Source organism: Phyllobates terribilis, unplaced genomic scaffold (assembly GCF_046119375.1).
Source record: "Phyllobates terribilis strain yellow unplaced genomic scaffold, ASM4611937v1 Scaffold_8__6_contigs__length_399053987, whole genome shotgun sequence".
In the NCBI taxonomy this organism is placed as follows: domain Eukaryota; kingdom Metazoa; phylum Chordata; class Amphibia; order Anura; family Dendrobatidae; genus Phyllobates; species Phyllobates terribilis.
Genome location: NW_027362768.1, coordinates 330,945,680 through 330,959,319, shown reverse-complemented (window position 1 = coordinate 330,959,319; position 13,640 = coordinate 330,945,680).

Sequence of the window (13,640 nt, the reverse complement as noted above, 5' to 3'; positions counted from 1 at the left end):
AGTGTACTCTGAAGCAGAGGTTACCCATGAGTCTCTACACCCCTCTGACCAGGCGGAGGACCTCCAGTTGTCTCCAGAACCCTTCGGGGTGCCACCTGGTGGTGAATGGACAGAGACTTTCCAATACTCGGTACCCGATACCTCACCTGCTTCGTCCAGTGAGTCCGACCTAGTGTACTCTGAAGCAGATGTTTTCCCCGAGCCTCTGCACTCTTCTGACCCGGCAGAGGACCTCCAGTTGTTTCCTGACTCCTCCGGGGTACCACCAGATAACAAAGAGACAGTGACTTTTTTTCACCCTGTACCTGATAACCTGTCTATTTCTTCCTGTGAATTTGACAAGATGTACCTCGAAGCAGAGGTTATCCCCGAGTCTCTACACCCCTCCGACCAGGTGGAGGACCTCCAGTTGTCTCCTGAACCCTTCGGGGTGCTACCTGATAACGAATGGACAGGTACTCTTCTATATTCGGTACCTGATACCTCGCCCGCTTCATCCAGCGAGTCCGACCTAGTGTACTCCGAAGCAGAGGTTACCCCCGAGTCTCTGCACTATTCCGACCCGGCGGAGGACTCCCAGTTGTTTTCTGAATCCTCCTGGGTACCACCAGATAACAAGGTAACAGGGACTTTTCTACACCTTGTACCTGATACCTCGCCCATTTCATCCTGTGAGTTTTACAAGATGTACCCCGAAGCAGAGGTTACCCCCGAGTCTCTGCACTCCTTCAACCCGGCGGAGGACTTCCAGTTGTCTCCTGAACCCTCTGGGGTGCTACCTGATAATATGTGGAGAGAGACTTCCCTGTGTGCTGTTCCTGGTACTCCACCTGTTTCGTCTGTTGCTGAGGATGGCTGGATAGGAGGTAGCATCCTAGCTACCCAGATGAGACCAGTTTCTCCAGTGGACAGTGGAAGTGATCTACTTGAAGTAAAGGATTGGCCCTCGAATTCCCTGCGGAACATTCTGGCAGGCCTGAAGAAGAGGGGGCGTAAGGGGGGGGTACTGTAACATACCTGGCGGCATCCTTGCATATTGGTCCATCTCCCACTGTGCAAGAGCGCGCACTTGATCTCCAGTCCAGGGTGTCTCTCTGGCTTCCCTCCATGCTGTCTGTTTGCTTCTGTGTCTGCTGCTTATGGGCGGCGCCCGATCACTTCCTGCTTTTTGTACCTGCTGCAGGCACACCCTTTGTGCGTCCTCAGCCTATTGCTGTCTGTCACCTGGTATTTAAACCAGCTGCCCCATTAACCCATGCCTGAGCATCTTGCCCTGTCAGTTGGCTTTTTGTCTCTGACATGCCAGGTCCTGTCTATGTTACCTGTCTTGCAGTATCTGTTCCCATGTCTGTACTGTGTCCTATCTGTGTACCTTAACCTGCAGTCTGTACTCGTTCCTTGCCTGTTCGTTCCGCCTTCCTGGAGGCTGTATTTCCAGGCCAGTCTGAACACGCTCCTTGCCTGTTTGTCCCGCCTCTCTGGGGGCCGTATTCCCAGACCCGCTCCTGTATACCGCTGCAGTGTCGGTCTCCTCCGTACACTCAGTTCCAGTCTGAACTCTCTCCTATCTTTTACCTGTTTTTTCTCTATGTCTTTTCCTTTCCTTTTTCTGCAGAGTCTGAACTCGTACCTACTCCTGCTCGTTGTCACTGTACTTCCGTTTGTGAGTTTGTGGTCCACTCGCTACTTCTCTGCAAGTACCCTGTGGGTATCTGGTTCTGCCTTTCCCTTCTAGTCTGTTCCGTGTGAACAGAGCCCTGTTCCTTCCGCGTCTGCGGTTTTCGCTTTGCTCTGCTCTGTCCACCGCGTCTGCGGTTTTCGCTTTGCTCAGCTCTGTCCGCCGCGTCTGCGGTTTTCGCTTTGCTCAGCTCTGTCCGCCGCGTCTGCGGTTTTCGCTTTGCTCAGCTCTGTCCGCCGCGTCTGCGGTTTTCGCTTTGCTCAGCTCTGTCCGCCGCGTCTGCGGTTTTCGCTTTGCTCAGCTCTGTCCGCCGCGTCTGCGGTTTTCGCTTTGCTCAGCTCTGTCCGCCGCGTCTGCGGTTTTCGCTTTGCTCAGCTCTGTCCGCCGCGTCTGCGGTTTTCGCTTTGCTCAGCTCTGTCCGCCGCGTCTGCGGTTTTCGCTTTGCTCAGCTCTGTCCGCCGCGTCTGCGGTTTTCGCTTTGCTCAGCTCTGTCCACCGCGTCTGCGGTTTTCGCTTTGCTCAGCTCTGTCCACCGCGTCTGCGGTTTTCGCTTTGCTCAGCTCTGTCCAGAGCGTCTGCGGTTTTCGCTTTGCTCAGCTCTGTCCACCGCGTCTGCGGTTTTCGCTTTGCTCAGCTCTGTCCACCGCGTCTGCGGTTTTCGCTTTGCTCAGCTCTGTCCACCGCGTCTGCGGTTTTCGCTTTGCTCAGCTCTGTCCACCGCGTCTGCGGTTTTCGCTTTGCTCAGCTCTGTCCACCGCGTCTGCGGTTTTCGCTTTGCTCAGCTCTGTCCACCGCGTCTGCGGTTTTCGCTTTGCTCAGCTCTGTCCACCGCGTCTGCGGTTTTCGCTTTGCTCAGCTCTGTCCACCGCGTCTGTGGTTTTCGCTTTGCTCAGCTCTGTCTACTGCGTCTGCGGTTTCGAATTTGTCTCCCAGTCTGTACTGGACCCTACCCAGCTTGTGCTCTAGTCTGCCTGTTCCTGTATTCCCCGGTGTGGGTCAACAGCCGTGTCCGGAGTCTGACCTGGAGTAGACCCTGGTTCCTCTGCTCGGTTCCTCCCTGGTGCACTGGCGTCGTATGCCGTCGTGCGACCTTGGTCGGATCGGGCAGATACTTAGTTTCGCCCCTCCAGGCACTCTCCGGTTCATGGCACAGTGGAATCACTACATAAACACGCACACGCCAGTCAGTCCGGGCGTGTGCATTACAGTGCAATACCTCTGTAGCAACCGAGCCCTCAGGGTGCTACAGTTCCATTTATCTTCAGCCTAGGTGACGTATTGCGAAACAGGGCCGTGATTTTGGCTATAAAAGGGTCCCCTAGACCCCTACCCCAAGCTTTTTAAGAGAATCATATATGGCGTGCCAGGAGACTCTATGGAATGCTTTCTCAGCATCCAACGAGAGTATCTAATTACAAATTTTTAACTGCATCTAGCCCAGGAAATACTTTGTGCCTAGTAGCAGTGTCTGCTAGTCAGCGGATTATCCCGGCTGTTAAGCAAGCTACACCACCTGTAGTTTGGACACTTAATTTTTTCAAAGGAAATGCTTCGGGATCACGGGATACTCAGTGAAGAGCATCAGGAGGCACCCCAAGGCATAGGGGCTGGGACTGGCAGTAGGATGCCTTGCGGTGGACAGCCGAGCTCGATCCTTATAAAAGCTTTTTAACTGCAGCAGCTTTAGTGGACGCTACTGGAGCTGGAATTACGCGGCTGCTGGCATGAGACTTGCCCTCCAATAGATCCTTGTAAATGGATTTAAAGTGTATTCATTCAAATTAGAGGGACAATTTAAATTAAAAAGCTTAGAGCTGCCTCCACCACAGGGGGGCTCGCTCGACCCACCAGCGGACAGGCACCAGTATTGGGAGAGGGGGGATGGCCGTCAGGGTTCACCGCGGCTCTGGCACAAACCCGGCGACACGGAGGTGGCACGGGCAGGAGCGGACTGAACGTGTCGGCTTCTCACATTTTGGATTTTAGAAGGGCATGACATGCCTATATCTGTGTCTCCCCCTCCTTTTACTCCTCCACCTCTTTTCTTTTCTCATGACTATATGTACTTGTCACCTTTCCATGTGTTAGTTGTGTCTTCAGAGCAGTTTGTCAGCTTTTGGACACCTTTGAAGGTGTTTTCTATGTGTTTCTATGTGTTTTTGTTTGCCTGCCATTGGTTTTAACGGTGTTCGAAGGTGTTCGACGAACAGTTCGACGAACAGTTCGGCGAACACACGGGTGTTCGACGAAACGAACCGAACTCGAACACTACGGGGGTGGCTCAACACTAGTTAGGAGGTGTCCCAATTTTGTCCCAGTCCTTAGTTCTTTTAGGGACCCCTCCCTTTATTCTATAGGTCTCCGTTCAGACTAGCCGAGGACGAAGGCGGGTCTGTTTACAAGGAACAGGCAGCCCGCTACATTGTAGGGATTCAGCTTAGTCTTACTGTAGGGACAGCTTTCCCTATCTTTCCTTAGTTTATGTTGCAGATCATAACAATGAGTGGGCCATGCATACCAGGATTGGGGATGAGTGGGCCATGCATACCAGGATTGGGGATGAGGGGACCATGCATACCAGGATTGGGGATGAGTGGGCAGGATGGGGAAATTTACCAGTAGCTGCTGCATTTCCCACCCTAGGCTTATACTCGAGTCAATAAGTTTTCCGAGTTGTTTTGTGGTAATATTAGGTGCCCCGGCTTACATTCAGATTGGCTTATACTTGAGTATATACGGTATATAAAATCCAGATCAAAGATGAAAACTTAGGCTGACAGAATGGTGGTTAAGGATAAAAAGTACGGGAGGAGGTACATAAGGTGCCATCTTGCAATAGAGCAAAGCCCAGAAACAGATGATAAATACATGGATAATGCATGTTTAAAGTGACAGGTGCACAATAAAAAGGAGGATAACAAAGTGACAGTGCATGAAAAATGGCAGGACACATCCAACCATCATGAGGTCCACATGTATACAAATATGCTGCAATAGGACATATCTATCAAATAAATCTAATAGTGGCCCTAAATAATAAAAAATGAAAAAAGGGGAAACCTGAATAATAGGGAAAAAAAAGAAATGTAAAGTAAAATAAATAAATAAATAAATCTCATACATGTCAACACACTAAATTGTGAAAAATGCAGAAAAATATATGGCATATAAAATATATGAAAATACATGACATATAAACCAAAATAATATAGATATGTGTACAAGCAGTGTGTGAAAAGACAATATATAACAATAACACGCATATAATGCCAGGAATAAGAAAGATTATGTGGCACCACAGGGGTCCGGTTGCCACAGTGGCATTGCCTCCCTCACAAGAGGTGATGCCATGCCTGGAACCAAGCAGGGGTCCCCTAGTCAGGTATACTAGCATGCAACACTTTCCTGGCTCCAGGCCAGCAAGGGGAGCTCCTCCCCTTAGCAACTGGATATGGAGGCGGGGTTAGAGTTAGTGAGAGGAGTTGAATACAGGACAGCGACGAGGAAAGACCTGGGGAGTGGAGCTGCACGGCAGCTCACCCCAAAGAGGAGAGCAGAAGAACCGGACACTGGAGTCCGAGGTTGTGGGGCACTGAAGGCCCAGCAGCAGAAACCGGAGGGCAGGAGACTGCAGGTCTCCTGGCCCCATCAGACGCCCCGAGGCTCAGCAGCACATAGGGCCCAGAACCGCCACGTGGGAGAAACACTCCAGGAAGGCCCAAGCTGCCTGCCATGCGGGTGAGCACAAAGACGTTTTACTCAGGGACGAGGGCCGCAGCACAGCTATAAGCAGCAGGGCCAAAGAGATTAGCGCAAAGGGAAGGCCTCCAACTTCACCTGGCGAGGTGGATTCCCAACTTGCTTCCAGGCCACCCGGACCTCTACTACCAGCTAGTACCGTACCCCGGTCTGCCTAACCACCACAAGTAAAGATAAGAGGAAACCGCCATTAAGTTGTGGACTGATTATTAACTGCGCCATCCCCTGCACTACACTGCACAGCAACATCTATAACATCACCATTTCCTGCCCTGGAGCTAAGCTCTGCCTGTGGAGAGCTGAACCAACTCTGCTGCATCATCATCAGCTCCAGAGAATCTTCACCGCAGCGGCGGCCCCATATAGCCGCATACCACGGGTGGCGTCACGAATGTTATATACAGTACAGACCAAAAGTTTGGACACACCTTCTCATTTAAAGATTTTTCTGTATTTTCATGACTTTGAAAATTGTACATTCACACTGAAGGCATCAAAACCATGAATTAACAGATGTGAAATTATATACTTAACAAAAAAGTGTGAAACAACTGAAAATATGTCTTATATTCTAGGTTCTTCAAAGTAGCCACCTTTTGCTTTGATGACTGCTTTGCACACTTTTGGCATTCTCTTGATGAGCTTCAAGAGGTAGTCACCGGAAATGGTTTTCACTTCACAGGTGTGCCGTATCAGGTTTAATAAGTGGGATTTCTTGCCTTATAAATGGGGTTGGAACCATCAGTTGTGTTGTGCTGAAGTCAGGTGGATACACAGCTGACAGTCCTACTGAATAGACTGTTAGAATTTGTATTATGGCAAGAAAAAAGCAGCTAAGTAAAAAAAACGAGTGGCCATCATTACTTTAAAAAATGAAGGTCAGTCAGTGTGAAAAATTGGGAAAACATTGAATGTATCCCCAAGTGCAGTTGCAAAAACCATCAAGTGCTACAAAGAAACTGGCTCACATGAGGACCGCCCCAGGAAAGGAAGACCAAGAGTCACCTCTGCTTCTGAGGATAAGTTTATCCGAGTCACCAGCCTCAGAAATTGCAGGTTAACAGCAGCTCAGATTAGAGACCAGGTCAATGCCACACAGAGTTCTAGCAGCAGACACATCTCTACAACAACAGTTAAGAGCAGACTTTGTGCAGCAGGCCTTCATGGTAAAATAGCTGCTAGGAAACCACTGCTAAGGACAGGCAACAAGCAGAAGAGACTTGTTTGGGCTAAAGAACACAAGGAATGGACATTAGACCAGCGGAAATCTGTGCTTTGGTCTGATGAGTCCAAATTTGAGATCTTTGGTTCCAACCGCCGTGTCTTTGTGCGACGCAGAAAAGGTGAACGGATGGACTCTACATGCCTGGTTCCCACCGAGAAGCATGGAGGAGGTGTGATGGTGTGGGGGTGCTTTGCTGGTGATACTGTTGGGGATTTCTTCAAAATTGAAGGCATACTGAACCAGCATGGCTACCACAGCATCTTGCAGCGGCATGCTATTCCATCCGGTTTGCGTTTAGTTGGACCATCATTTAATTTTCAACAGGACAATGACCCCAAGCACACCTCCAGGCTGTGTAAGGGCTATTTGACCAATGGTCACCAGACCTGAACCTAATCGAGATGGTTTGGGGTGAGCTGGACCGCAGAGTGAAGGCCAAAGGGCCAACAAGTGCTAAGCATCTCTGGGAACTCCTTCAAGATTGTTGGAAGACCATTTCCGGTGACTACCTCTTGAAGATCATCAAGAGAATGCCAAGAGTGTGCAAAGCAGTCATCAAAGCAAAAGGTGGCTACTTTGAAGAACCTAGAATATAAGACATATTTTCAGTTGTTTCACACTTTTTTGTTAAGTATATAATTCCACATGTGTTAATTCATAGTTTTGATGCCTTCAGTGTGAATGTACAATTTTCAAAGACATGAAAATACAGAAAAATCTTTAAATGAGAAGGTGTGTCCAAACTTTTGGTCTGTACTGTATATAAAACTTTAATTCCCCTTTTCTCAACATCCCCTTTTATTGACCGCCCTGGGTCACAGACCGGGTCACCGCCACTATGACACCCCCAGCACCGACCGACCCTGCTACCGAGTACCCCAATGCCCTGGGGGCACATCAATTATGTCTAGGAACACCGAATACTGGACAATGATGCAAAGTGCGTTCATATAACTTTGACGTAAAGTGAAGTGGTAGTCCGATATACTCATATCAAGGCTGCCATAGACGTCAACATAGAAGGAGACACAATGGACATCAAGAGATAATCAAAGATAATGGAGATGAAACAGTAACAAAAAAAACACAAATTAAAATCCAGAGGTGGAACCGAAGAGCTCTCATAGGAAGAAGACAAAGCTTAATTTTTCATTGAGACCAGACGATGACAAGGACCCTAACGCATGGATGTCAAACTCAAGCACAAAGAGGGCCAAAATGAAAAACTTGGATAAAGTCGCGGGCCAACCAGTATACAGTATAATGGTCCCCACATAGTCCTCCATACAGAATAATGGGTACCACATAGTCCTCCATACAGAATAATGGGCCCCACATAATCCTTCATACAGAATAATGGTCCCCACATAGTCCTCCATACAGAATAATGGGCCCCACATAGTCCTCCATACAGAATAATGGGCCCCACATAATCCTCCATAAAGAATAATGGTCCCCACATAGTCCTCCATACAGAATAATGGGCCCCACATAGTCCTCTATACAGAATAATGGGCCCCACATAGTCTTCCATACAGAATAATGGCCCCACATAATCCTCCATACAGAATAATGGGCCCCACATAGTGCTCCATACAGAATAATGGGCCCCACATAGTGCTCCATACAGAATAATGGGCCCCACATAGTCCTCCATACAGAATAATGGGCCCCACATAGTCCTCCATAGAGTATAATGAGGCCCACATAGTCCTACAGAATAATGGGCCCCACATAGTCCTCCATACAGTATAATGTGCCCCATATAGTTCTTCATACAGTATAATGGGCCCCAAATAGGGGTGGCTGTTGTAGGGTCGCGTGCCAAATATAACCACCCTGTAGGCCAGATTTGCCCCATGGGCCAGAGTTTGACATGTATGCCATAATGTAACGATCCAGTGATACTCAAGTTGTGTGAGAAGGCGTTGAGTATCACCACCCCTAGAACCACACTGTAGCCGATCAATGCCCCAAATTTTTAAATGGCTAGGGTTACAATCATGACGGATCTTAAAGTGTCTGGGGATAGTTTTGAGTGTTGCCACATCAGTAATCTCACGAGCTGCTAAAATCTCACGAGTTCGAATACATAACTCTCTTGATGTGAGACCTACATAGATCATTTTGCACAGATGACAAAAGAAGTACTACATGAGATATACGGTATTTTTCGGATTATGAGACACACTTTTTTCCCCTCAAATTTGTGGGTTAAATTGGGGTGCGTATTATAATCCAAGCTGTCCGCTTATAATCCGCTTACCAGCGTTAGTGGAGCGGGGTCCCAGGGTCGCTGCTGCAGGAAGCTTCTGCCTTCCGACAGAGGCAGGAGTCTGGAGATGGCTGCGGGCCCCATGCTTGTAGTAGAAGGTGTTTGGTGGTGTGGGGGCTCTGCCGACATTTTGTAAAAGCCGGAGCCCCGCACCTTCCATACTCTTCTATGCGGTGGAGTTTGGGAAAATGGCTGCCGCATGCTCAAATCGAGATTTCGGCCCAGAGATCTCCACTCCCGAGATCTCAATTGTGCATGCGCAGCTTCTGGCGGCCATTTACCCGGAGCCCGCCGCATTAGAAAGTATTGAAGGTGCAAGGCTCTGGCTTTTACAAAATGTCGGCGGAGTCCCCACACCACCGAACCCCTCCTACTGTTAGCATGGGGCCCGCAGCATAGGACCCGCAGCATGGGACCTGCAGCATGGGGCCCGCAGCATGGGGCCTGCAGCCATCTCCCGACTCCTGCCTCTGTCGGATGGCAGAAGCTTCCGGCAGCAGCGATCTCCCGACTCCTGCCTCCGAACACCCCGTCCTGCCTCGACCCTGCTACCTGGGATCCCGCTCCACCAACGCCTCAGCCCCCCAGGGAAGCTAATTATAACACGCGTCGGTTTATAAACAAACCTTTTTTTTCCTATTCTCTGGGTGCGTCTTATAAACCGGTGCGTCTTATAATCCGCAAAATTTGGTAATCAGTCATTTTAAATTCTCTCGAGCCACCAGCTGATGTAAATGTGATTGTACGCACTATTGTTTTACACCCAAGGCAATTCCCACAGGGATAGCATCCCCATTTATGTCTACCCACATTGAACATATTAGGTGGTTTATTCACATAGTGGCTTCCAGCCAAGAAGTCCTTCAGATTATTACCACGTCGGGCTGTCAAAGATAGGGCATTAGGAAGAACTCAAGAGAGGGTTGGTTCAGTTTTAAGAATCAACCAGTGTTTGGCAAGGATCCCTCGAAATGTCTCCCACTGATGATTATAGGTCGAAAAATATCGCACATTCGAGTCCCTTCATGGTTCCTTGGAATTGGATTAAGCAGATCACTCCGACTTACACCTCTTGCATAATGATACCCAATTTTTGATACTCTGTTGGGAGATGTTTATGCTATATGTGTGCTCATGTGGCCGCCCAGTTGATGTGATTTCAATTGCAGCCCATTGAGAATTTTGCTATTCCATAATGTCTTGCATCTGTAATTTGACAAAGGTGGAGCATGTATTGCATATAAGTCTCCTTACTCTGACATGCCAGGCCTGCCTTGTCCCTCTCCACAAGGAGAAATTTTACCCCATAGATCCTAATTTGAGAAAGATAAGAGTTGACACATCTGCAGGTATCGACACATGAAATTACTGAAGCTTCGGAATTTAACCCCATAAAATAAGCCACTTATGTGATACATACTTAGAAACTGACTAAATAAATTCAATAAAACAGTTTTAGCACCAGTGAAATCATCCTGGTAAAAAAATGTTTTTACTGGGAATATATCTAATGCATTTGCCATCTGTTCTACAAATGAATTCTCCGTAGTACAGTCATTTTGTCTGTAGACATTAAACACTTTATGTAAGATTTATTATACCAACTGGTGTTAATCACTCGACGACTGATCAGAAATGTTGGGAAGACAGAAGGATCCACTTCTGTGTCCACCACAAAGCACAAAAGAGGCACCGAGAGATTGTGATCGCGCTCTGTTCAATCAAAAATGATAATAAAGGGATTTTAGGATTTTAGCAAATGAAGGTTATTGATTGAGTAATCAAAAGTTATACAACTTTGTAATCTACTGTCAGTATACATTCTTCACAGTTTCCGAGATCTCTGCTTGTTGTCATTGAATAAGAATATGTCTTATCTACTTCTGCCCTGGTGAAGGTGATGTGATAGATATATTTATTCAGCACGTTATATGACGTTACATATCATCATCCAGTTATATTACCCCAAAAAATTATGGTGAAATGTAGATGAAATGGAAAACATAATAAATTGATGCGACCTTAAAGGTAATGCGTAACAGAGAATGGCTTATTGTTTAGATCAGTTGTTTTTATTTAATAAATTTGTGATAATATTTTCTATTTTCTAGATCACTACTTTATTTTCCATATCACTACTACAATCTGGCAATTTTTACACTGGTCAAAAAGCTAATACTAGACTTATCAGTCATACGGACATAGCTGCAAGAGACTGTCTCTAACTCATCTAGTTATACAGGTTATACAGGAGATCTGTTGAGGGCATGCTCTAATCTGTGCATAGATCATTGTGCAGTGAGGGGGAGGAGGTGAGCTGTGAGATCCTCTATTGTGAATGGTGGATCCTGTGTTATCTACTCTACATAGAGGTGTTATCAGTCATTGTACAGGAGGAGGAAGAGGTGAGCTGTGACATCACCTATTGTGAATGGCAGATCCTGTGTTATCTACTGTATATAGAGGTGTTATCAGTCATTGTACAGGAGGAGGAAGAGGTGAGCTGTGACATCATCTATTGTGAATGGTCGATATTCAGTTATCTACTATATATAGAGGCATTATCTGTCAGTGTACAGGAAGAGGAGGAGGTGAGCTGTGACATCATCTATTGTGAATGGTCGATATTCAGTTATCTACTGTATATAGAGGTGTTATTAGTCATTGTACTAGAGGGAAAGGTGAGTTGTGACATCAGCTATTGTGAATGGTTGATCCTGTGTTATCTGCTGTATATAGAGGTGTTATCAGTGATTGTATAGGAGGAGGAGGTGAGCTGTGACATCACCTATTGTGAATGGTGGATCCTATGTTATGTACTGTTTATAGAGGTGTTATCAGTCATTGTGCAGGAGAAGGAGGTGAGCTGTGACATCACCTATTGTGAATGGTGGATCCTGTATTATCTACAGTATATAAAGCTAACACTATAATCCTGCCTGTGATGATAGTGAGATAGCTGAAAAGTATTCCATATAGAACAATTGCAAGGATTCCTGTTACATATATATATATATATATATATATATATATATATATATATATATACATACATTAAGATAGAAAGTTGAAAAAAATCTGAATAATTAAAAAAAAAATACATTTATCATATAAGCCTAATTTAAACACTCGGTCAGTTTTAATAAAGTTGCCTGGACCCTTATGAATACAAATATTCATAACTTTTCATTACAAAATATATAATCTGCATTTACTGAAACTGGAAGACCCTATATATGTGTAAAATGTGTTCATCTTATTGTGTCACATTTCCCCTAGAACATGAACTCGTAGGTTGCGTGGGAGTGATCGGAGATTCAAAATACCATAAATAATTGCCATAATAAAAACGATAAGATAAGCTTCATGTAAACATATCTGTCAGACGAAATATGTTTCTTTACTAAGCTTAAATACTTATAACATATAAAATTGCGCACTGGAGTAGTGAGACACCATTTAATATGAACCCCTACTGATAAACATATGTTCATCCCCACAACATCTATAACACATCCCCACATTAATTTGTGAAGTTATGAAATAATTTTTTTCTATTTTTAAATACAATAATCTTAATTCCTATATTTACATGAGAAATGATTTCTTTCCCATCAGTATTACAGCGCAGAGCTGCAGTTACAAAGCTCTAGGCTTCAGAGCTGGAATCTCCCAGTATTCCTTCGTGTCTTAAAGTCTGCACAGAGCATGTCCAGATGATTTACATTCTAGGAATGATTAATTTTTGTAGTGCCGGAACATTATTAACTTTCTTTTTTTATTTTCTGGGATGTATTAAGAGAAGCATAGAGTCTAGATCACGTGAAGTAATTATCCCCCTCTTCTCCTCTTTGGTCAGACCTCATCTGGAATACTGTGTCTAGCTCTGTCCACTTCATTTTAAAAAGACATTGAAAAACTGGAGCAAGTTCAGAGAAGAGCTTCCAGGATGGTGAGCGGACTGCAAACTATGTCCTATGAGGAACGGTTAAAGGATCTGGGAATGTTTAGCTTGTAAAAAAGAAGACTGAGAGGAGACTTAATAGCTGTCTACAAATATCTGAAGGGGTGTCACAGTGTAGAGGAATCAGCTTTATTCTCATTTACACATGGAAACACGAGAAGCAATGGGATGAAACTGAAAGGGAGAAGATACAGATTACACTGTGTTCCAAATTATTATGCAAATAATATTTTCTCAGATTTTCCTAAATTACCTATATGAATTGCAGTCATTGTAATTTTCCAGTCAAATAACTATTAGAGTACAATTGAAAGGTTTTTGTACAAACTTATGGTGCGGCACCCATGCTCCCCTGACCTAAACCTCATTCAGAACCTCTGGAGCATCATCAAAAGGAGTGTCTATGATGGCGGGAGGCAGTTCACATCTAAGCAACAGCTCTGGGAGGGTATTCTGTCCTCATGCAAAACAATTGAAGCAGAAACCATCCAAAACCTGACAAATTCAATGGACGAGAGAGGTCAGAAGCTCCTTTCAAACAAGGGGTCCTATGTGCAAATGTAACATCACCTAGAATAAAGTTTTGAGTTGAAAACTGTTTGATTTCAGTTTGTAATAACCTGCTAATGCTTATAATTTCAAAAATGACCATTTTTTTGTTCTTTATTAAAATGAAAAGGTTGAAAACTCTGCTGTGCATAATAATTTGGAGCATTATCCCATGGTCATGGTGTGGCCA